Source organism: Manacus vitellinus, unplaced genomic scaffold (genome assembly GCF_001715985.3).
Source record: "Manacus vitellinus isolate BGI_N305 unplaced genomic scaffold, ASM171598v3 scaffold_27_pilon, whole genome shotgun sequence".
Classification (NCBI taxonomy): Eukaryota; Metazoa; Chordata; class Aves; order Passeriformes; family Pipridae; genus Manacus; species Manacus vitellinus.
Genome location: NW_021940039.1, coordinates 3,053,758 through 3,063,244, shown reverse-complemented (window position 1 = coordinate 3,063,244; position 9,487 = coordinate 3,053,758). Strand labels below are relative to the sequence as shown.

Below are 9,487 nucleotides of genomic sequence, written 5' to 3'. Positions count from 1 at the left end.
GGGAGCTGGAGGGGCTGGGAGAATGGAGGGTTTGGCTCTCTGCTTTAGGGATTCCCTTTCTGTTTGCATTTGGAGCAGACATTGCCTCAAGGAGCTAAAATCCTGCTCTGCTCCTGCGGCTGCATCGCTGTGGGTGTTGTGGACAGGGGTCCACCCACCCCAGGACTGACAGTGTTTGGTGTTGGTGCCTCAACAGGAGGAAATGGTGTCACCTGTTACCTTCACTGGCGCTGGAGACACAGTGCCTTGGACCGCTGAGGGCAACTGGATCATTTCCCTTCTCGGATGCTTGGAGTGCCCCCCATCCTGAACTCACCGCGGGCTCGTGCAGGTAAAAATGTCCTTCCATTTAATGTAGCCAGCACTTAAAATGAGTGACTGTCACTGCTGGGGTGTGAGCACCCAACACAACGCTTCCCCCTGGTTTGGCCGAAGCAGGGCCCTGGCAGCCCTGCAGGATGCAGCAGTGCAGCAGCACACACCCTGAAACCATCCCAGGCACTCTCCCAGCTGAACTCTCTGACGTTTCTTGATACTTTGAAGCTTAAGACACTGTATGTTAACGTGTCCCTCCCAACCACCTTTGATGACTCCTGCACTTCCCTGCTCTCCCCTTACACCCTTCCACAGGATGTTGTCCCCAGGGCAGGGCAGGGCTCAGGGCAGGAACCCAGCAGCACCAGCAGCTTCATTCTGCTACCACTGTCTGGGGTGAGATGGGGGGTCCCACCTCCCTCTGGCGTGAGATGTGGGGGTCTTATCCCTCCCCTCCACCTCAATGAGAGCATTGTTTAGCAATTCCCACGCCACAGCCAGCTCCAGGTGAAGGGACAAGACTTTTCCTCCCCCTCACTGCCCGCCCAGGGAGCCCCTTGAGCTGGATCTCACTGGCATCTGGGGTAACTGGTACCAGTGCAAGCTGCAAGGGGCTCTCTGGTGCATCACCAGACCCTCATTGTCTCCTTTCCACACAGAGCAGCAAGTGACCGTGTTTAGCACCACCAGAGAACCTGATTTTTCAGCCACATGGCCTGATGATGCTCAGCCTTCAGACTCGTCAGACGGATGCACGACGGCCCCTGGAAGGAGCCCGGATCACCAAGGTCAGGAAATTGAATATAAGCAATTGGTGTTTGCTGCAAACTGCACATACTCATTTCAACCTCTTGGCCTTTGCAGCAGTTCCCTGCTGGGCTCTTCAACGGGAGGAGGGAAAGGAAAAAAAAAAAAAAGAGTGGTGTAATGTGGTTTCTCAGAGCTGGATTAAACCACAAGCAAGGAGCAATCCTCCACACGTAGATGTCTGAGGCAGTTACACAGGGCTGAGCTGCTGCCCTGTGTCAGCACTGCTCCTCTCACTGAAGTGCTGGCTGAATGCAGAATGGGGACAGCTCTCTGAGGACTTGTTTCCCTGCTACACGCTGTATTTCCAGCTAGGTTTGTGGAGAACTTCGATATTTAGCAGTGGTTTTCTCCCCAAGAAGCTAAAAAAGGGGGCTGGAGCCCCATGGTGTAATTGGCAGAAATACTGATCTTTGGTAGGCAAGAGTAATCTGTTATGCCAAAAAGCAGGAAGGCACCTGCAGTAATTTCTATTTACTTAATGTATTTCTTCAATGTAAACTCATTGAAGGGCAGCATGGGGTTTTTTGTAAGGTTTAGAGCTGGATCCAGCAACGCTGCAATTAGTGGGATGGAAGCTGATGCTGACACCAGGACTGGGCTTGGCTGAGCCAGCTCCTGCCCAGCTCCTCAAGAGTTTCAGGGTGATTCCCACACACAGCCTTGCCATGGATGTGAATCCTGGCTGGACCACGCACTGAACTGCTTTTTGGTGTAGATTATTGCCCCAGCAGCTGGGCTCGGTGTCCTCTGTCCTGGAAGATGTGCTAATGACCCTGAACACCAGACAGTTCTTCTCTAAGACCTCTGCAGGTGTTCACAGAGTTTGTCCCAGCCAATCCGTCCAGCCTGGGGGAGATGTTTCAGGTAGACCACCACAGCACATGGCAGGGCACCACCTGAATCTGTCAGCAACCCATCCAGGCACACTGCCACACACACACACACACACAAATTACCCAAAGTCAGTTTGGTCATTAGGCCAGATTTGAGGACAAAAGAACACGTTTGCTTCAAAACATTGATCGGCAAAAATAAATCGAATTACAGAAAGGCAAAATAATGCTCTTTGCTTTAGGGCACAGCTACATTTAGATTCTAATTTTCCTAGTGCAATTCATTTAAGATAAGACTCCACAGCACAAAATGTCCTTGAACACAACAAAGACAGAGCAGCTTCTCTGTAACATGTACCCAAAGTTAATGAGATGAGAAAAGTGCTTTAAGGGGTGTACCTTTGTCCTATTTGCCTGTAGTGCAATATTCTATAAATGGATGCCATATGGTCATATACTTAATGGTATGTATTACTTTGGAAGTGGATGAGCCACTCAAAGGCAAGTACGTCCCAGAGGATTGCTTTCTATAGCCTATGACTTAATTATTTGATGCACGAGGCTTGTTGGTCCAAATTTAGTTCTGGGAGTCAGCGAGCTACTTCAGAGAAACATCTGACCATACTTCTGTGTGTGTGTGTTTAGGTGTTGTTAATATTTCACAAGGCATTAATCTGAAAGCACTGTGCTGGGGATTTGTGAGGGTCTGGTGCAGAAGACAGGTCCTGCTCCCAGCCCCACCAGCCGTGCCAGTCCCGGCTCCATGGCTGAGACAGATGTGATTGAGAGGGACTTCTTACAAGGACATGGAGGGACAGGGCAATGGGGAATGGATTTAAACTGAAATGGTGGTGATTTAGATTAAATATTAGGAAGAAATTCTTCCCTGTGAGGGTGGGGAGGCCCTGGCACAGGTTGCCCAGAGGAGCTGTGGCTGCCCCATTCCTGGAAGTGTTCAAGGCCAGTTTGGACTTAGTGGAAGGTGTCTCTGCCCGTGGCAGGGGGTGGGACTGAATGACCCTTAAGGTCCCTTCCAACCCAAACCATTCTATGATTTAATTTTGCCTGTCATTCCATTGCTGTCCTTCATCCTGTGACTCAGATGGACCAGTGCTCTCCAGCTGGTTCACACCTGCCTTGGGATAACAGGGGTACCTGATGGGATTTGCTCTCATTCTTGCAGTTCACCTTTTCTACCCTTGGCTCTGATACAACTCCCTTCCCTGGAGCCCTCATGCCCATCCCAGGGGATGCCTGGATAGCTTTTGGGCAGGGTAGGACACAAATGCAGCACAGATGTTTGTCTGCCCAGCTCAGACACAGCCAGCACAGCTCCCTGCACCTCATCACTGGGATACTTCTGCTGTTCTCCAGGCCATGCTTATCCACAGGTGTAACTGGTTCTGTGTGCAGGGTAGAGCCTGACCCATGGAAACTGGAGCTCATCCTTCCCCCACCAGTGGGGAGGCCCACAGGAGCAGCAGTGGGTTGTGAAATGCAGCTTTGGGCTGTGAAATGCAGCTCAGGACTTCAAGAGCACTTACACAGACTGTCCCATGAATTAAATGAAGCTCACTCAGCACCTGGCCTAAAACCCAGGCAGAAATACTGGCTGTTGCTTAGCATCATCACAGCACCGAGAGCTAAAAATTTTCCTTTCTTCCTTTGCTGTTACTTCCCTGACCTTCATTAGTTCTGCAAGCACCGAGTGCTGAGCCCATATGGAGACAGTTATCATAAAAAACTGAATCCTGGCCCCTTAATTAGCTCCTCATTATCGGAGAGCTCCATATTGAAGCATTAAGAACTTCCGAAGCAATTTGTTGAGTTTCCAATTAAAACTTTTTAGAATTGTTGAGCCTTTTAATACTTTGTGTTTACAAATTGCCTTGGACCTCCACCAATACACACATTTCCTTCACTGGGGAAATATAACCGAGGAGCTGATGGTTATTAATATAAAATCCTTGGGTTTAATAAAGCCATAAACCATGTCAATGAAGCTGCTCTTTTTATACCTGATACAATAGAGATGGCTCTGAACGAGTGCAGAGGAGTTAGAATCATTAAGAGGGCAATTAAAGGCTGATTTCCTAGTAGCTCCACTTTTATAGCACTGTAAAAACAAATGTACACATCCCTCTTTATATTAATTTACCCTGGATATGCTCCTGCCAGCTGACAGGTACCAAGACCCTCCGTTTCAGCACATTGCAGGATCGGGACCATCATGAATAAATAAAAGCCAGATGGGCATGGATTATATTCACAGTATCACACAAGCTGTGAGCTGGAGGAGTGCAGCTACCAGATATGAACACAGAAGAAAAATGGGTCTCCTATGAAGCATAGAACTGCACAGGCTTCCCCTGGGTTCCTCAGGTGAATCTGTGGCCTGATCTACTGTGGTGGCCAAAAAAAATGGGGAGGTGGGAGGCCTCTTGACAAGCCCAGGGATGAGCTCTTCCTAAAATCTGCAGAGCCAACGTGAAGCAAGGGGAGCAGCAACGTCTCTGCTGACCTGGAGAGGGATTAAATGATTTGTTTAAAACCTCTTAAACATGGTTCCCAAGCCATTTGAAAAGAATGGTCACCTTCACACTGCATCCAAGGAGCATAAAGGAGGGATGCAGTTGTCTGAAGCAGAACAGCCCTCAGAGCTTTAACTAACCCCCAACGGCTTCTTCCTCCTGTAAAACAGTCCCAGGTCCTCCAGGAAGAGTAAGTTCATGGCTGTTAGGAGTCTGTTCTGCAACCATCACAGGAGGACATGTACCACCAAGGGAAGTGGCTTTGGTGTGTGGCAGATCTGTGCAAGCAATGACAAACAGCCCTGACACGACCTGAGCTGGGACTTTGTTCTCAGCCTGTGCCGAGGACTTGTGATGATACAGTACTTATGTTCTTGGGGACGTTGTAAAGCCATAAGCTGATATCTATTGAACATGTCATTTGTATTCCCACGCTGGTTTTTAAGCAAATCTGTCAAATAAAACCAAAAAAAGAATAAGAAGAGGAATGCAAGGGAGGGATTACATAAGGAATTGGCTGCGCTGGCAGCCGTGGTCACTCCGGGTGCTGGTGAGTCCGTGGCTCTGGTGTCCTCTGAGAGGAGGGAGAAATGTCCCTCAGAAACAGGTCTGGAACAGGGATCAGCATCCCAGACCACTGGCTGGGACCCCAGCAGGGGCTCAGGGCCATAGGTTTGACCATAGTCTGCTGCTTCCCTCCTGATCCTCAGCATCCTCCCAGCTCTGGGGCTGCTTTGTAGTAGATCAGCTCCCTCTCAACAGACAAGGACTGAGCTCCTTCCCACCCTCCTGCTGGCTTTTTGATCTGGCTTTTAAAGACATCATTACTTTTCAGGATAATTTTTTTCATTTGGCCCATTTTGGCACTTTCTGAGCAGCCAGCTACTGAAAAAGAAGGTGTCTTCAGGCAGATCAGCAACGTGGGTCCTTCCTCAAACGCTCACAGTGAGCCCCCAGCACCACAGGCAAGGGACCTTGGGGAGAGGAAACATAAATCTGCCATCTGTGGCAATTTAGCATTTACCAGTCATATTGCACCAGGGCACTGTCACTTTGAATGAATGTTAAAGCACTTCCTCTGCATGGCCTGAACAGTCTCCCTTTCCCATCAAATTGGCCATGGCATGCTGTAATAAAATAGACATACTGAGGCTGCAAAGGGTCACTCGGGGGGGGGGCTGGCATTAACTCAGGGAGGTCCCCTTTTGAAGAAGGCATTCAATTAAAGTTTTATTGCAATTCTGCAGTGTGAAGCCACAAGGAGGAGGCTCAGTAGCTGTGCTGGGATTTTAAATTAGTAGCTGAGCAGGAATTTGCCAGTGATCCTGGGTGTGAGCAGCAGAGAGTCAACTGTGCTCCACTGCAGGAGCAACATCCAAGGAAAATACAGTGGTGGAACTGTGCACTTGGCTTGGCTTTGTATGACTAGCGGGATGAGCAAGGAATAGCGTGGGATCAACTGGGAGCAAACATTGTGGAAGGATGAAAGGATCTGCCATGGTGAGAGGCACATGAGGTGGCTCTGGGAGCTGGGGCTCAGCCAGCACTTTGGAAGATGAGATTTGGGTGAGTCCTGCAATCCAGGAGGAGTTTGCCTGAAGAAAAGGTGTTAGGTTAGGCCCACTGCCTTTGAGCACAAATATTTGTGCTCTCCAGCAAGATTTCCTCTTGCAAACAGCACTTGAGAGCTGGCAGCCTTCAGCCAGCAGCAGAGAAAGGCTTCCAGACTCCCACCTTTCCTATCAGTTATGTCATTTCCCCTGAAACATCTGGAAGAGTCAGCATCTCATGGATGCAGCAGTGTCCAGAGGTATTTGGGATTTGCAGTGAATGGAGGCAAACAGGGATGTGATCCTCTGATACAGCGATGATGGGGATGGTGATACCAGGCCAGGTGTGTGCTTGTCTTCTTGCTGGACACAGGGCTGGGTGCTGGCTCTCCTCTGCACATTTTAGAATCCCTGGCCAGGAAATCAGCCTCAGGAATTGCAGAGCATTGTGCAGGAGGAGATCCCGCATTCCTGCCGAGCATCCCCGAGTCCCAGACATGTTAAGGACACAGGTTTGCATGGATGCTCAGGTGCAGGGCTTTGGAGCACAGCCCTCGCCACTGCAATGGCAGAGGAGGGTGAACTGCTGCAAAGGAGCAGGGCTCTGTGCCCAGCTTTCAGCCATAACACTTGCTTTCAAAAACTCAATCAAGCGGTGTTTTGCACAGGAAAAACTGTCAGACGTTTAATTACCAGCCATCGTTACTGCGTTACCATAATGTGAGCGAATCGACGCTGCTCTGCCACCGCCAGATGTTCACACTCCGGCTCGTTACAGCAGTGATGAGCTCGGTGCTTGATGAGCTCGGTGCTGCCCGGTCCCGGCTGGGAGCCAGGGCCAGCAGCCCCTGCCTGGGGCAGGCACAAAGCCGGGATAAAGAGCTGTAAAGTGTTCCAGCCTTCGGCGTAAAAATAGCCTGTGCAGTTAAAGCAGATGGGCTAAAAACCTGCGGAAGGGCAATCAGCCCTCACTGCACCAGGGCTCATGAGGCTTGTCAGCTAAGGGTCAGGAAGAAATTTGTCCTGGGGGTGATGGTATCTAATGGACTGTGTTAGGAGCTGAAATGCTCGGCTGAGAACATGCTGCTGGAAAACAGGCTGCCAGACCTGACAGTCCACAGCGTTGCTCTGCTACGTTTTTGTATTTTAAATATTAAACGCAGTGTTAATGTTGTAATTGCCACCTCGTAAGTCAACATCACAGGTCCTCTGGCAGGTCGAACACCCACCTCGAGCGCTGCAGAAAGTGCTGGGGGTCGGCGTGGTTTGGGCTGGGTTTGGTTTCATGGAATCACAGAATGGTTTGGGTTGGAAGGGAGGTTAAAGACCCTCTCATTCCAATCCCCCTGATGTGGGCAGGGCCGACAGGTTGCTCCAAGCTCCACCCAGCCTGGCCATTTGCAGCTCACACTCCGTGAGGGAATAAATGGGGTGGTGGCCCATTATTTCCCCAAAATGCTGATGAAAGGAATGGAGGCATGTCCTGGGGGATGGGCCACCAATGGCTTGGGAACACACCCAGTGACGTCCCTCAGCGAAGAACAAGAACTGCAAGTAAGTGGAGGGGAGAAAAAGTACAAAACCAGGGAACTTGGATCACTTTATCCCATAGCAACAAGCCCATTCAACAGGAGGAGCGTGTTCACAGCAGAGCCCTAAAAAAAGGAGCTGTTAAAATAAACATTGGCATATCTCACACCTCCCTCTTCCCTGAAGGATGCTCCCTAGAAGCACATGTGGACAAACTAGGGAAGGGAAGAGAAGGAAAATAGTCATGAAGGGGAAGATTAGAGGTATTCTAATTAAGTGCTGAAATTAATCTCTGTTTCTTTCACTTTCTAACATGTTTAATTGTTCAGGTGTCTCTGTTGTTCACTGATGAATCCAGCAGCCTCTTTCAGAGCATCTGGTCATATTATTCCTTTGCTTAACCATAGCATAAAAAACCCCAGGAGTTTCCTGTGAAGCTTTTGCCCTACATATCACATGTCATATTTTAGGCAAGTAACAAAGAGGCCCTGTAACCTTTCTGTGAGCATCCTTCTTACACCACCTTCAAGGTGGACAGGTGGTTTCAGGGGGTTTTCCCTGCTTTTTTTCTGTGTGATCTTGTTATGTGGAAGGATAAAAATATCCCATCTTTCTTCTACAAACCGAAATAAGATTCCTAGAGCCTTTACAAGCTTGTGTTGCCCCTGCTCAGGACCTCCTGGGGTGGATGCTCTGATCAGCAAAGGTCTCTGCTGTGGGTAATCCGCGTCCCTTCACTCTGGGCATGCAGCCCCTCACAGGTAGAGCTGGGAGGGTGCACCTGCCTTTTGGGAACCCCCAAATTTCCTACATGCATGCAGATATCACACACTGCCATCCCGTTGCCTCCAGTGACACCACAGAGCCGAGCAGAGTCACATATGTACGTGCTGCTCTCAGGGGAAATCCAGGCCAATGTGATTTTACAGTCAGCATCACATTGCATTTCCATTCCTTCCTCTTTTCCCTCTTCTTGTTTTTATCTTTGCATCACAGGAGGCCAAAACACCAACGTGTCACCGTCACCGCAGAGCAGCTGAAAATGTGACATGATTAGAGATCAGGGCAGCAATGAGACAGTTTATCTTCCCCACACATATGGCACTGGGTGAGCCACTGGGAAATAAAAAAAGCTTCAATAAATCATATTGTCCCTGCCATGGAAGCAATAACACCAGCAACCCCAGGCAGAGGGAGAAGTTTGCTCTGACACCCATTCCTGAGGTGTCCTGGCTGCAAGCCTGGCACTGCAAAGGACTGGGAAGCCTCATTCCTGTTGAATTCATTCCTGTGCTGGAGTTTGGACTGTTCTCTTATTATTTTAGGAGCTTTTACTCCGGGGAGCTGTTTGACTCCATAATGGGGTTGTTTGCTTGAGGAAGGCTGGTTTGTAAGGGGAGGCAACATGTGCAGTGCAAGGCTAGCCAAGCTTTTCCTTGCTAAATCACCATTTCTCACTGAAAATACAGATGCAAGAGACTTTATCCAAGCCCTAAATCCAACTGCTTTGGAGGAGCACCAAGCTGGGCTTGACGAGGAGATGGGAGCAGGGTGGTTTGTAACCTCCACCCTGTCCCACCAGGCACTGCTGGGGGATGGCACAGCTCTCTCTGCCCCTCCAGCAGATCCAACTCTGCAGGACAGACCTCCAGCCAAAAGCTGCAGGTTGGACATTCCACCTGCTCTTGCATAATCAATTACTGGGGCTGAAGAAAAGAAACTCATAACGACTTCCCACTCACACATCCAACCCCCTACAAGTGGCTTCTTGCCCTAGTGGAACAGAATATTGTGAGAGTGCCAGAAATAGGTAGCAATCAGATAATGCTGCAACCCACTCCCATCTGCCATCAGAGAAAAAAATCCTGCCCAAGTGAAAGCAAGGAAGAGCTGGGAGGAATCGCCGAGTCCTGCACTG

The 9,487-nt window shown here is 49.5% G+C and overlaps 1 long non-coding RNA gene across 1 annotated transcript; it reads left to right on the top strand.

The window, feature by feature from the left end:
• The first annotated feature begins 218 nt into the window (after window positions 1-218).
• On the top strand, window positions 219-9,066 carry LOC108639985. The gene is made up of 3 exons (XR_001920866.1): window positions 219-331; window positions 975-1,103; window positions 8,566-9,066. It is a non-coding gene; the product is annotated as an uncharacterized LOC108639985 (long non-coding RNA).
• Window positions 9,067-9,487: the final 421 nt, after the last annotated feature.